Here is a 15,145-nt window from a genome sequence, read left to right as displayed (position 1 = left end):
CCACCATTCACCGATTGTGTTACATGCAAGTACACTATGAAACAACTTTTTACTAAGAGGGAGGAGGATGGAGGCAGCGGGACCTCACTGGTAGCCTGTTCATTGTAGGTTCAGAGGACTAAGAACTATTAACCCCCACAGAGCTGGAAGTTCAGCAGAAAGAAGAGGACCGGGCATTCTGGTACAGAAGATTTCTACACAATCCAGTTGCCTGCATAAACTGGAACAAAGTTACATAGTTAGTCTGGCTGAAAAAGACAAAAGTCCATCCAGTTCAACCATAAAAAAAAAGTTATAATCCTACACCCACAGTTGATCCAGAGTAAGGCAAAAAATCCAGCAAAGCATGATCCAATTTGCTCCTGCAGGGGAAACAATTCCTTCCTGATCCCCTGAGAGGTAATCAGATATTCCCTGGATCAATTTTACCTATAAATGTTAGTAACCAGTTATATTCTGTGTATCTAAGAAACAATCCAGGCCTTTTTAAAACAATCCACTGAGCTGGCCAGAACCAACTCTTGAGTGAGTCTATTCCACATTTTCACAGTTCTTATTGCGAAGAACCCTTTCCGGATTTGGAGATTAAATTTCTTTTCCTCCAGATGTAAAGTGTGCCACCATGTCCTCTGCGATGACCTCAGGGTGAATAAGTCTACACTGAGTTCACTATATGAACCACTGATGTATTTATACATGTTGATCATATCCCATCTTAGTCTCCTCTTCTCAAGAGAGAATAAATTCAGTGCCTCTAATCTTTCCTCATAGCTGAGCTCCTCCATTCCTCTTATCAGTTTGGTTGCCATTCTCTGTACTTTCTCCAGTTCCCCAATGTTCTTTTTATGAATTAGTGCCCAAAATTTAACTGCATAATGAAGATGAGTTCTTACTAAAGATTTGTACAGGGGTAAAATAATCTCTCTCTCTCTCGAGTCTATACCTCTTTTAATACAAGAGAGGATTTTGCTCGCTTTAGAAACTGCAGCTTGGCATTGCATGCCATTATTAAGCTTGTGATCCACCAGAACTCCCAGATCCTTCTCCACCATTAATTCCCCCAGTTGTGCCCCCCCTAGTATGTATGATACATGCATATTCTTAGTCCCCAAGTGCATAACCTTACATTTATCAACAATAAACCTCATTTGCCACATAGTTGCTCAATTAAAGACATCCTGTAAGGCTGTTATTCCACTGCACAGCTTGGTGTCATCTGCAAAGACAGAAATGTTAGTTTTAATCCCAGACCCTATATCATTTATAAATATATTAAGTAAGGGTCCCAACACTAAACCTTGGGGTACACCACTATCAACCCTCGATCATTCAGAGTATGAATAATTAACCACTACTCTCTGAATACGATCTTTTAGCCAGTTTTATATCCATTTACATACAGATTTTTCCAAACCTGTAGACTTTACCTTACACATTAGCCATGTGTGGGGAACTGTATCAAACGCTTTTGAAAAATCCAAGTATACCACGTCCACTGCCACCCCTCTGTCCAAGGTTTTGCTCACCTCCTCATAAAAAGAAATCAGATTTGTTTGACAACTTCTGTCTTTCATTAATCCATGCTGTCTGTTTCCTAAAATATTTTTTTCCAGCAAGAATTCATCTATGTGGTCTTTTATTAAACTCTCCAGTATTTTCCCAACTATAGAAGTTAAACTATCAAGTCTATAATTACTTGGTAATGGCTCCCCCATGCTCCTTTGTATACACAGAGCTGAAGAAGGTATTTAATATATTTTCCTTCTCTTTGTCCCCAGTCACCCACTCTAGATTATTTTGTAAAGGGCCTACATGCTTGGACCGAACCTTTTTGCTATTAATACATACAGTACTTCATTACAGGTAAGTTAGATCACTAAAGCTATAGAGAAGATTTTTTATTGGCTAAACTTCAACTTTAAAGCTAAACTCCAGGCAGATATAATAGGCACAAATTAATGAAGCTTTATAATCATGAATACATTGTTAAATATATATTTTTAAATACCTGAATTTAACCTGGTATCAGTCTCTTCAAGCAAAAAAGGAGTCAGTCAGATCATGTGCTGACAAAATGTATCTCAGTATGCTGATAGGAGGAGAGGGCAAACTACATCTGATTTCACTGTCCAATTACAATAGGTTAAGCTGTAGACCGTGCTGGACTGACTTGATTGGTCACTGGTCCCGGATGGGTATTCGTGTGGGCAAAAAGGAAGGAATTTCATATGGTGGATAGTGCCTAGTGATGGAGGGGGACAATGGGCCCTCTTGGAGATTGGGCTGCTGCTTTTTGTGTGTGCCCTTACAGTCATTTCAGCATGTATACTTGGATTAGAAGAAAGGAGAGCCCAGTGTCCGGAGAAATGCAAGTTCTGATATATGGTTCATAAACATTTATTAAAAAGTAGCAACACGTACTGTACATAATGCCAATGCGTTTCTAAAGTCCCCAACCTACATTCATACATACACATACTAGGGCCAATTTAGACAGGATCCAATTAACCTAATAAATATATATATATATATATATATATATATATATATATATATATATATATATGAATAAGCAGACACAATAGAAAAGTTTTTTTTTAAAAAGTATAAATAATACTATAAAAATATGTCATATATACATAAAGCTAGTAGCCACATTTAGTGAACCTAAAATTGGATGCAGATCAAACTCGTCCAAGAAACAAAAAAAAAATCACACACACAATTTATGCAGAATTGAAATGTAAGCAAGATCATAAGGGATAATATAGGTATATACGCATTATACTCATGAGTGTGTATATATGTCTATATTCATTTGTGTTAAAAACGTCTGAATGACATTAATATATACGGAGATACTTGGAAAATTAGAGTTAAAGTATTGGACCTCTAAAGAAGTGAGGCGGTAATGAATAGAAACTAACCTCTTGCTGCATACGATTTAATGCGAACAATTCCCATGAATGGTTATGTTCAATCAAGGTTTCTGCTGGGAAACAAAAAGTCAGAGTAAGAAAGGGATCAATAAAAAGAAAAACACCACGTGGGTGTCATAAATGTTGAATTTAATATTTTAGTTACAAATAGGTTTGTGCAGGGAAGGTGGTGTACTAGAAATGGTGGAAATTGGAAAGTGGGAGGTGTGGGGTGGGGTGGTGGGGGTGTGAGGGCTTGAGTGTTGGTGGAATGAGGCTCTAAAGTTGTGTTAATGAAGACAGAAAGTGAAGGATGTTAAGGCCCATTAATGGGAATTGTTCCCATTAAATAGTACGCAGCAGTTTAGTTTCTATTCATTACCGCCTCACTTCTTTAGAGGTCCAATAACATCAACTCCAAGTATCTCCATATACATTAATGTCATTCAGACATTTTTAAAACAAATGATTATAGATATATATACACATTCATGGGGATAATGTATATATACCCACAGTATATTATACCTCATGATCTTGCTTATATTTCAGCTCTACATACATTGTGTGTTTTTGTTTTGTTTTTTGTACGTGTTCAATCTGTATCCAATTTTATATTTACCAAATGTGGCTACCAGCTCTATGTATACATTATATATTTTTATAGTAATATTTATAATTTTTTATACCCTTTTTTATTATGTTTGCTTATTCTTATATTTTGTACTATATATATATATATATATATATATATATATACACACACACCTTTTATCCACCCTTTGCTTTGTTTGTTAGCCCTGAAAAAGGGGGAGTCTATTCCCTCTAAATGCATTGGTTTGATGTACCTGTTGCTACTTTTTAATAAACTTCTATGAACCATACTATCCAATTACAGGCAGGGGCAGGTTCAGGACAGTTTTTGCTCAGAGGAAGTGGGTTGTTGGCCATCAGTTTAAAGGCATTTAGATGCAGAAAATAAGTACTGTGGTGGAGAGCTCTGGGTTGAAAGTGACTTTTGCTATTTTATCTTTGAATAAGCTATCAATTTATATCTTATTATTTTGGCTGGAGTTCTTCTTTTAATTCAGAACTTGTGGTGATTACTGATTGGAAACTCTGCTTAGGATTGATTAATGGTTGCAAATACGTAAAAAATAACTTTAATTTAAGCACCATTGAAGTCAATTACAGAGGGTTGTCAAGCAAAGGGCAAGGGCACATTCAGAAGAGATAGGCAACAATTAAAGAAATATACCATTTGGCAGGGATCAGTTTTTGTGTTATGGGGCTGTGTTACTTTAACTGACAATTGCACAGTCATGCAACGCTGCACCAAAATGAAATTTATGTCCTTTTTTCCCCATGAATTGGGCTTTCTTTCAGTGGTATTTGATCACCTATGCGTTTTTATTTTTTGCGCTATAAAAAAAAAAAGCTGACAATTTTGAGAAAAAAACAATATTTTGGACTTTTTGCTATTAAACATGTCCAGTAAAAAAATGTAAAAATCAAATTTCATCATAAATTTAGGCCAAAATATATTCTGCGACATGTCTTTGCTAAAAAAAATCCCAATATGTGTAAATTAATTGGGTTACATGAAAGTTATAGCGTCTACAAATGGCATTATAGATACTGGATTTTTATACTAATAATAGCGGCGATCAGCAACTTATGGAGGCACTCAGTGGTGATCAGCGACTTATGGCGAGACTTCAGCGGACATTCTTACACTGGGGGGGAACTGATTTGGGGTCACTGACATCCCCAGTGACATCAATACAGTGATCAGTGCAAAAAAAAAACACTGACACTGTACTAATGACACTGAGGAGGAAGGGGTTAACATTTGGAGGCAGTCAAAGGGTTAACTGTGTGAGGGGAGTGTTTTATTAGGGGGCGGGGGGTGTGCACTTTACTGTTACACACTGATCAGGAAAGCTGTGCTCAGCAATCCGGAACAGTGTGACTGACAGGGAATAGCGCTTCAATGAAAACAATGCAGCCTTCCTCCCCAGCAGTGTTTGCTGGCAATTGCCGGGTTCCGGCAAGTAATCACTGGCCGAGACCCGGTGATTGACACCCGTGATCGGTGCCACGGATAGGGCGGTCGCTCGCTTCGTGCATGCCCCCTACCTCGAAATGCAGGACCACATTTATATACGTGATCCTGCGCACAGGGTCCGACTTGTAGCAGTATATGTACTGCGGGCAGTCCCCTAGTGGTTGATAAGGCTTAAAGGGGTACATTAAAAATGCACAATTCCTTCAAATAACATGCTGGGGAGATGCATCAAACCTACCTGTGAAGTGACACATTGATAGGATGTACCAAAGCACAAGTGACATATACAAAGAAAAAAAGAAACATATGCTGCTAATTTACATTTTCCAACCAGCTTTATTCTGTTTGTAAACAAAACCATTTGCAAGGCTAATATGCAATGGATTTTCTTGGGAGGACATGGGACATGAATCAATGCAAAAAACATTTTTGCATTGATTCATGTCCATTTGGTGGGGAGTAGCTCTTTTAATAAGGCTTAAAGGACATTAAAAATACACAGTTCCATTAACTGCTTCCCACCGCCCTATAGAAGAACTACTTTGTATACTACATATATATTCACGTGATCTTGTATTTTTGGATAAGGGGGAGCACGTGCCACATGTGCGCCCTACCAATGCCGCCATTGGGGGCTTCAGCTGTCGATCACCAGGTCCCAGCCAGTGATTCCCCACTGGCACCCAGCGATTGCCGAGTATCACTGATGGGGGAGAGGTCTATATGTAAACAATACAGATCTCTCCCGTCAGCTCCAGCATGCTGCTTTGTATTGCTCTGCATAGCAGAGCAATACAAAGCAGCGTGCTTACACAGTAAAGCACAGCACACAGTAAAACACACACAGCACAGTTAACCCTTTGATCGCCCCAGATGTTAACCACTTCCTGCCCAGTGTCATTAGTACAGTGTCAGTGCTTTTTATTAGCATGGATTACTGTATTAGTGTCTCCCCCAGAGTCAGAATGACCGCCGCAGTCCCACTATAAGTCGCTGATCGCTGCCATTACTAGTATTAAATAAATAAATAAAAATTCCAGTATCTATACCGCCATTTGTAGACAAAACTGCACAGGTGATCAAATACCACCGACAGAAAGCTCAATTCGTGGGAAAAAAAGGATGTAAACTTAAGTTGGGTGCAGCGTTGCATGACCGCGCAGTTTTCAGTTAAAGTAACGCAGCGCCATAACGCAAAAAATGGCCTGGTCAGGAAGGGAGGTAAATTCTCTTGAGGGCAAGTGGTTGAAAGACTCTGTGCTGAATGGTATTTTTAAAAAATATATTACATTGATACATGTCTCCCATGGCAGTGCCAGGCTACCAATATCTTTTTTTTAACAAAGGCTTGTAAATTAGCATTGAAAAATAGCAAAATATATTACAAGATTTATCTCCCATATACTTTGGTGGGGATCTCCTCTGTTATTCAGTATTTGTGGATTTGAGGCTGCATTTGTGCAAATTGTGCTGCTGAATATCTGCACCGTGCATAGGTAAATAAAAAAAAATGTAAAAAAACAAAACCTCAGCGCTCAGGACTTCCTATTTACCATACAAATCCCCGTGAGATGCTGCTGTGCACAGGTACAAAGGACCAAAAACTTTTAACAATGAAAACCAGCGCAAACCCACATGATCAATTACATTACTCAGTTTAAAAAAACATTAATGTGCTAATAAAGTAAATTATATATAAAATATATTGATATATAAAAATTTAAAATTATAAGTCCAGTGACAAAAAAGCAAAGTGACAAAAAATCAAAAAAATCAAAAAAAACCCAGAAAATATATATATATATATATATATATATATATATATAATTACAGTCCCGTGACAAAATTAAATCAAATTAAATTATAATATATTTTCCATTTGATTCTTCCGTGTTACTGATCCCTTCACCATCCACCAGTGCAGAAATCAACATTAACCGCACTCACCAGATAATGGTGAGTCACACGCCTTTCAGGATTGTTAAGGGCTCCTGGACCCCCTTTACTTTGTCTGAGACCTCCAAGTGCTGTTTCCTCTTATGTCTAGGTACCTCTTCTGCTTACTCCTCTCACCGAATCCCCCAAAGGAAAATCAGGAAGAAGAAAAGACCATAGCGTGATACCGCAGTAACTTCTCCTCAAATTAATCTCTCCAGACCACTCACATTCTTTTGCGGGGTATAGCCCACTTTTTATTCAAAACAACAGCGATTCTCTTCAAGAATGATCCACTTTTCATGTACACCGATTATACAAGGACCCCACAGTTTAGTGTGCAGCAGGATGGCAGACCTCAGCTACAGACTCTTCTACTTAGGCTAAGATGGCCCCTTGGAACGCACCGCTCGGCGTGCGCTCCACTCACCGGAAATGACGTCAGACGACGGACCAGGCAACCGGAAGTGCGTCAACGCGTTTCGCCCCACCCACAGGGCGTTATCAAGACGCTCATTACCACTTCCCAGCCGCTTATAAAGCTTTGGGAGATCCCTCCCACTAATTCCTCTGGCACAAAAACCTGGATACAAGCATGTCAATCACCGCCATCCATCTGCACACCCATGTGGGGTCCCTTTACATCAGAAACCATTACAAGAAATATATTGCTTAAAGGACACATTACTTCAAAAACATACTTTACTTAAAAAACATTCTTTAGATAAAAAAATAATACTTTTAATCCTAAGTCTTCAACCCCACACACAAGGGAGAAGACCAATAAAAATAAATGCAAGTAAAAATAAATAAAAATAAATATAAAAATAAAATAAAAATAAACATAAAAGTAAAAATAAAAATAAAAATAAATAAAAATAAAAATAAAAATAAAAAAATAAAAAAATTTAAGAAAATTTTTTTAAAAAATTTTTAAAATAAAAATTTTTTAAATAAAAATAGAAAAAAATATATAAAAAATATAAATAAAAATAAAAATAAAATAAAAATAGAAATAAAAATAAATATAAAAATAAAAATAAAAATATAAAAATAAAAATAAATAAAAATAAAAATAAAATAAATATAAATCAAAAATAAAATAAAAAAGAAATAAAATAACCTAATTAAAATAAAAACCTAATCATGAACACGCACTACGGACCTATAACTGGATATTACCAATTCGACAAGAAACAGTTTATATCAATATCTACATTCAACCCATTGGGATGCAATGTACCCATTTGATAAATCCACTTCGTTTCATTTTGGGACACATTTATTACCATATTACCTCCCCTCCATGGGGCTTCTACTCTATCTATCCCACAAAATTTCAACGATGTTGGATCTCTATTATGATATCTTCTAAAATGATATGATAAACTATGATGTTTGAATCCCTTCTTTATGTTCCTAATATGTTCTCCCAATCTGGTGGCAAGTTTCCTAGTTGTTCTCCCTATATACTGGAGCTTGCAGGGGCACTCCAGCAGATAGGTCACATGCGTACTATCACATGATATGAATTTATTGATCTTATGGGATCCTCCATTATAACAGGATTGAAAAACCTTTATTTGCTTCTTTTTATCCCCTTACAGGGTTCTACAAACCAAACACCTCCCACATTTGAAAAAACCAGCCCTATCCAAGAAAGTAACCAATTTTTTAGGTACATCTGGAACATTTTTAACAAGTCTAGACCTTAAAGTAGTCGGTTTTCTATATATAAACAAGGGTTTACTAGGTAACACTTTCCCAAGCGTTTCATCCCTCATCAAAATAGACCAATATTTTTTAATTATGTTTTCAACTAATTTGTAATGCTTAGAATATCCTGTGATAAAAGCCACATCCCCCAACTTGTTTTTACTTGCTTTTTTCTTAAGAAGTTCATCTCTACTAATCTTTTTAACCTGTTCTAATGAAACAGCCAAATTTTCTTCTCTATATCCTTTCTCCCTAAACCTTTGCAATAACACCTCAGCCTGTTCCAAAAAAACACCTTCATCATCACAATTACGTTTGATCCTAATAAGCTGACTCTTAGGGATGGATTTGAGCCAATTTTTATGGTGACAACTAAAACTTGGGATATATCCATTCCTATCTACTTGCTTGAAATATGTCTTAGTGTAGAACCTGTCATCTTTCTTGTAAATTGTCAGATCCAAAAAATCAACTGCCACCTCACTAATATTTTTAGTAAATGATATGTTATAAGAATTAATCCCCATTTCTTGGATAAACTCCTCCAGTGTCTCTCTTGTACCTCTCCAGATTATAAAGATGTCATCGATAAATCTTCTATACACCAACAACTCTGTGGTTTGTTTCTTAAAAATAGCTTCATTTTCCCACCTACTCATGAACAAGTTAGCCACCGATGGTGCATACTTGGCCCCCATGGCCACGCCTCTTGCTTGCCTATAATATTTCCCAGAGTACCAAAAGTAGTTATGTGACATAGCTAAATTTAAACTATTAAGTAAAAATTCAGTTTGTTGTGGTTTTAAGCCTGCCTTAGCCTCCAAGGCCCATCTAACAGATCCTAATGCATCCGTATGCCTTATGTTAGTGTACAGGGAATTAACATCCACACTCGCCATCACACATTTCCCCTCTTCCCTTATTCCCTTAATCAGATTAATCAGATCACCACTATCCCTCAGGTACGCTGGAAACATTGGAACTAGAGGTTGTAGAAATTTATCCACATATTCACCCAGTCTACAAAACAATGAATCTATCCCACTAACAATGGGTCTCCCGGGGGGTTTATTAAGATCTTTGTGAATTTTTGGTAATTGGTAGATCACAGGTGTTATTGAAGCAGAGGGTACCAGATATTTAATCTCTTTTTTGTTAAGTATACCTTTTCTACCCCCTTCTTTAACATGTTTTACTAACAGACTCTTATATTTATTGATAGGGTTACCCCTTAACAACTCATATGTTTCAACATCATCTACCAATCTACTTAGTTCTGTATAGTAATCCACCTTGTTTAGTACCACCAGGCCACCACCCTTATCGGCTGGCCTTATAACAATATTTTTATTTTCCTCCAGTCTTTTTATACCAATTTCTAAATCTTGTTTCTTTCTCATAAAGGGAATGGCTAAATCCTCCAGATCATGTTCCACCATTTTTTTAAACGTTTCTACACAACAATTATTAGAGATTTTCGGATTAAACACCGATTTATTCCTCAACTGCGTATGCAGAAAATAATCATCTCCTTTTACACTATTATACCCAAAATTAGTTTTATTCGCCCAATACTTCTTTAAATTTATTTTCCTTACAAACTTATGTATATCAATATAAGTTTCCAGTTTATTCAGTTTTTTGTCCGGTGCGTATTTCAATCCTAATGCTAAAACTTTTAACTCTTCTTCATTTAAAACAGAATCACTCAAATTGAAGATCCCTTGATTTAAGTTGACCTCTTTCTTTTTCCTTGTCCCCCCTCTGCATCCCCTCCTTTTGGCCAGTAGGGTTCTTGTTGGTTCATAGGAGGTCTCCACCCTCCTCCTCCCCTCCTCGGTGGATAAAAAGGTCCACCTCTTCCCCTCATCTGAAAAGACCCTCTTCCTCCTCCCCCTCTCCATGGGGGTCCCCCATACCCCCCCCTCTGAAAATCCTCCCTCATTGGAGGGTAACCATATTCCTGAGGTGCTAGGTTGCCCCAATTGTTAAATGGCTCAAACCTATTATATACTGGCACATTATATTTTGGTGTCCCATTTTGTCCCTTGTTTTTTATGGGGGATTTTCTTGTATCCTGAGGGGATTTATTTTTATTTTTGACCATAGGTGATTTCCCTGTCGTCCTCTCATTTCCTGTTCCTGGTGAGGAGCTCCTAGATTCACTATTAATACTTGTAACATCTTCCTGCCATTTATAAACATTATTATTTTTATAATCCTGCATATCCCGATAGTATTTCTTAATTTTCTTTTTCTGTGTATCTTCATCCACTTTTTTAACATATTCCTGAATTTGTTTAACCTTATCTCCAAACTCACTGGAATTATTGAAAGGTGTCATTTTATCTTTTAATTCTTGAATTTTCTCATCCAATATTTTAAGTTTCCTTTTCCTTCTCTGTACAATAAGTTCCATTAGTTTCATTTCCACATTATTAAAAAAAGAAAACCATTCCTCATCCAATTCTTTACTTATCAAACCATCATTTGGTCCCACCTCCCACCTTAACCTTCTAGGCGTGATCCCCTCTTTAATATATTTTTCTAGAGTGACTACATCCCACCATGCTCTAATCTGTTTATCCAATGAATTCTTAAGGTGCCTGAAATCTTTAGTTAAATCCATGTGCTCATAATTCTGTGAAAAAACATCCTCTATATTAACTCTTTTCTGAGATGCAAAATTAAAAATATCCATAGCTGCTAAGTTTCAAAGATGTGATAACACCTCAAATATGTAAAAAAACAAAACCTCAGCGCTCAGGACTTCCTATTTACCATACAAATCCCCGTGAGATGCTGCTGTGCACAGGTACAAAGGACCAAAAACTTTTAACAATGAAAACCAGCGCAAACCCACATGATCAATTACATTACTCAGTTTAAAAAAACATTAATGTGCTAATAAAGTAAATTATATATAAAATATATTGATATATAAAAATTTAAAATTATAAGTCCAGTGACAAAAAAGCAAAGTGACAAAAAATCAAAAAAATCAAAAAAAACCCAGAAAATATATATATATATATATATATATAATTACAGTCCCGTGACAAAATTAAATCAAATTAAATTATAATATATTTTCCATTTGATTCTTCCGTGTTACTGATCCCTTCACCATCCACCAGTGCAGAAATCAACATTAACCGCACTCACCAGATAATGGTGAGTCACACGCCTTTCAGGATTGTTAAGGGCTCCTGGACCCCCTTTACTTTGTCTGAGACCTCCAAGTGCTGTTTCCTCTTATGTCTAGGTACCTCTTCTGCTTACTCCTCTCACCGAATCCCCCAAAGGAAAATCAGGAAGAAGAAAAGACCATAGCGTGATACCGCAGTAACTTCTCCTCAAATTAATCTCTCCAGACCACTCACATTCTTTTGCGGGGTATAGCCCACTTTTTATTCAAAACAACAGCGATTCTCTTCAAGAATGATCCACTTTTCATGTACACCGATTATACAAGGACCCCACAGTTTAGTGTGCAGCAGGATGGCAGACCTCAGCTACAGACTCTTCTACTTAGGCTAAGATGGCCCCTTGGAACGCACCGCTCGGCGTGCGCTCCACTCACCGGAAATGACGTCAGACGACGGACCAGGCAACCGGAAGTGCGTCAACGCGTTTCGCCCCACCCACAGGGCGTTATCAAGACGCTCATTACCACTTCCCAGCCGCTTATAAAGCTTTGGGAGATCCCTCCCACTAATTCCTCTGGCACAAAAACCTGGATACAAGCATGTCAATCACCGCCATCCATCTGCACACCCATGTGGGGTCCCTTTACATCAGAAACCATTACAAGAAATATATTGCTTAAAGGACACATTACTTCAAAAACATACTTTACTTAAAAAACATTCTTTAGATAAAAAATAATACTTTTAATCCTAAGTCTTCAACCCCACACACAAGGGAGAAGACCAATAAAAATAAATGCAAGTAAAAATAAATAAAAATAAAAATAAATATAAAAATAAAATAAAAATAAATATAAAAGTAAAAATAAAAATAAAAATAAATAAAAATAAAAATAAAAATAAAAAAATAAAAAAATTTAAGAAAATTATTAAAAAAAATTTTTAAAATAAAAATTTTTTAAATAATAATAGCCGCTTATAAAGCTTTGGGAGATCCCTCCCACTAATTCCTCTGGCACAAAAACCTGGATACAAGCATGTCAATCACCGCCATCCATCTGCACACCCATGTGGGGTCCCTTTACATCAGAAACCATTACAAGAAATATATTGCTTAAAGGACACATTACTTCAAAAACATACTTTACTTAAAAAACATTCTTTAGATAAAAAATATTACTTTTAATCCTAAGTCTTCAACCCCACACACAAGGGAGAAGACCAATAAAAATAAATGCAAGTAAAAATAAATAAAAATAAAAATAAATATAAAAATAAAATAAAAATAAATATAAAAGTGAAAATAAAAATAAAAATAAATAAAAATAAAAATAAAAATAAAAAAATAAAAAAATTTAAGAAAATTTTTTTAAAAAATTTTTAAAATAAAAATTTTTTAAATAAAAATAGAAAAAAATATATAAAAAATATAAATAAAAATAAAAATAAAATAAAAATAGAAATAAAAATAAATATAAAAATAAAAATAAAAATATAAAAATAAAAATAAATAAAAATAAAAATAAAATAAATATAAATCAAAAATAAAATAAAAAAGAAATAAAATAACCTAATTAAAATAAAAACCTAATCATGAACACGCACTACGGACCTATAACTGGATATTACCAATTCGACAAGAAACAGTTTATATCAATATCTACATTCAACCCATTGGGATGCAATGTACCCATTTGATAAATCCACTTCGTTTCATTTTGGGACACATTTATTACCATATTACCTCCCCTCCATGGGGCTTCTACTCTATCTATCCCACAAAATTTCAACGATGTTGGATCTCTATTATGATATCTTCTAAAATGATATGATAAACTATGATGTTTGAATCCCTTCTTTATGTTCCTAATATGTTCTCCCAATCTGGTGGCAAGTTTCCTAGTTGTTCTCCCTATATACTGGAGCTTGCAGGGGCACTCCAGCAGATAGGTCACATGCGTACTATCACATGATATGAATTTATTGATCTTATGGGATCCTCCATTATAACAGGATTGAAAAACCTTTATTTGCTTCTTTTTATCCCCTTACAGGGTTCTACAAACCAAACACCTCCCACATTTGAAAAAACCAGCCCTATCCAAGAAAGTAACCAATTTTTTAGGTACATCTGGAACATTTTTAACAAGTCTAGACCTTAAAGTAGTCGGTTTTCTATATATAAACAAGGGTTTACTAGGTAACACTTTCCCAAGCGTTTCATCCCTCATCAAAATAGACCAATATTTTTTAATTATGTTTTCAACTAATTTGTAATGCTTAGAATATCCTGTGATAAAAGCCACATCCCCCAACTTGTTTTTACTTGCTTTTTTCTTAAGAAGTTCATCTCTACTAATCTTTTTAACCTGTTCTAATGAAACAGCCAAATTTTCTTCTCTATATCCTTTCTCCCTAAACCTTTGCAATAACACCTCAGCCTGTTCCAAAAAAACACCTTCATCATCACAATTACGTTTGATCCTAATAAGCTGACTCTTAGGGATGGATTTGAGCCAATTTTTATGGTGACAACTAAAACTTGGGATATATCCATTCCTATCTACTTGCTTGAAATATGTCTTAGTGTAGAACCTGTCATCTTTCTTGTAAATTGTCAGATCCAAAAAATCAACTGCCACCTCACTAATATTTTTAGTAAATGATATGTTATAAGAATTAATCCCCATTTCTTGGATAAACTCCTCCAGTGTCTCTCTTGTACCTCTCCAGATTATAAAGATGTCATCGATAAATCTTCTATACACCAACAACTCTGTGGTTTGTTTCTTAAAAATAGCTTCATTTTCCCACCTACTCATGAACAAGTTAGCCACCGATGGTGCATACTTGGCCCCCATGGCCACGCCTCTTGCTTGCCTATAATATTTCCCAGAGTACCAAAAGTAGTTATGTGACATAGCTAAATTTAAACTATTAAGTAAAAATTCAGTTTGTTGTGGTTTTAAGCCTGCCTTAGCCTCCAAGGCCCATCTAACAGATCCTAATGCATCCGTATGCCTTATGTTAGTGTACAGGGAATTAACATCCACACTCGCCATCACACATTTCCCCTCTTCCCTTATTCCCTTAATCAGATTAATCAGATCACCACTATCCCTCAGGTACGCTGGAAACATTGGAACTAGAGGTTGTAGAAATTTATCCACATATTCACCCAGTCTACAAAACAATGAATCTATCCCACTAACAATGGGTCTCCCGGGGGGTTTATTAAGATCTTTGTGAATTTTTGGTAATTGGTAGATCACAGGTGTTATTGAAGCAGAGGGTACCAGATATTTAATCTCTTTTTTGTTAAGTATACCTTTTCTACCCCCTTCTTTAACATGTTTTAC

The sequence above is a fragment of the Staurois parvus genome, unplaced genomic scaffold (genome assembly GCF_062004578.1).
Source record: "Staurois parvus isolate SC_StPar_1 unplaced genomic scaffold, SC_StPar_1.0 ptg000506l, whole genome shotgun sequence".
Classification (NCBI taxonomy): domain Eukaryota; kingdom Metazoa; phylum Chordata; class Amphibia; order Anura; family Ranidae; genus Staurois; species Staurois parvus.
The sequence above is the reverse complement of the archived record's forward strand: the minus strand, read 5'-3'. Positions refer to the sequence as shown.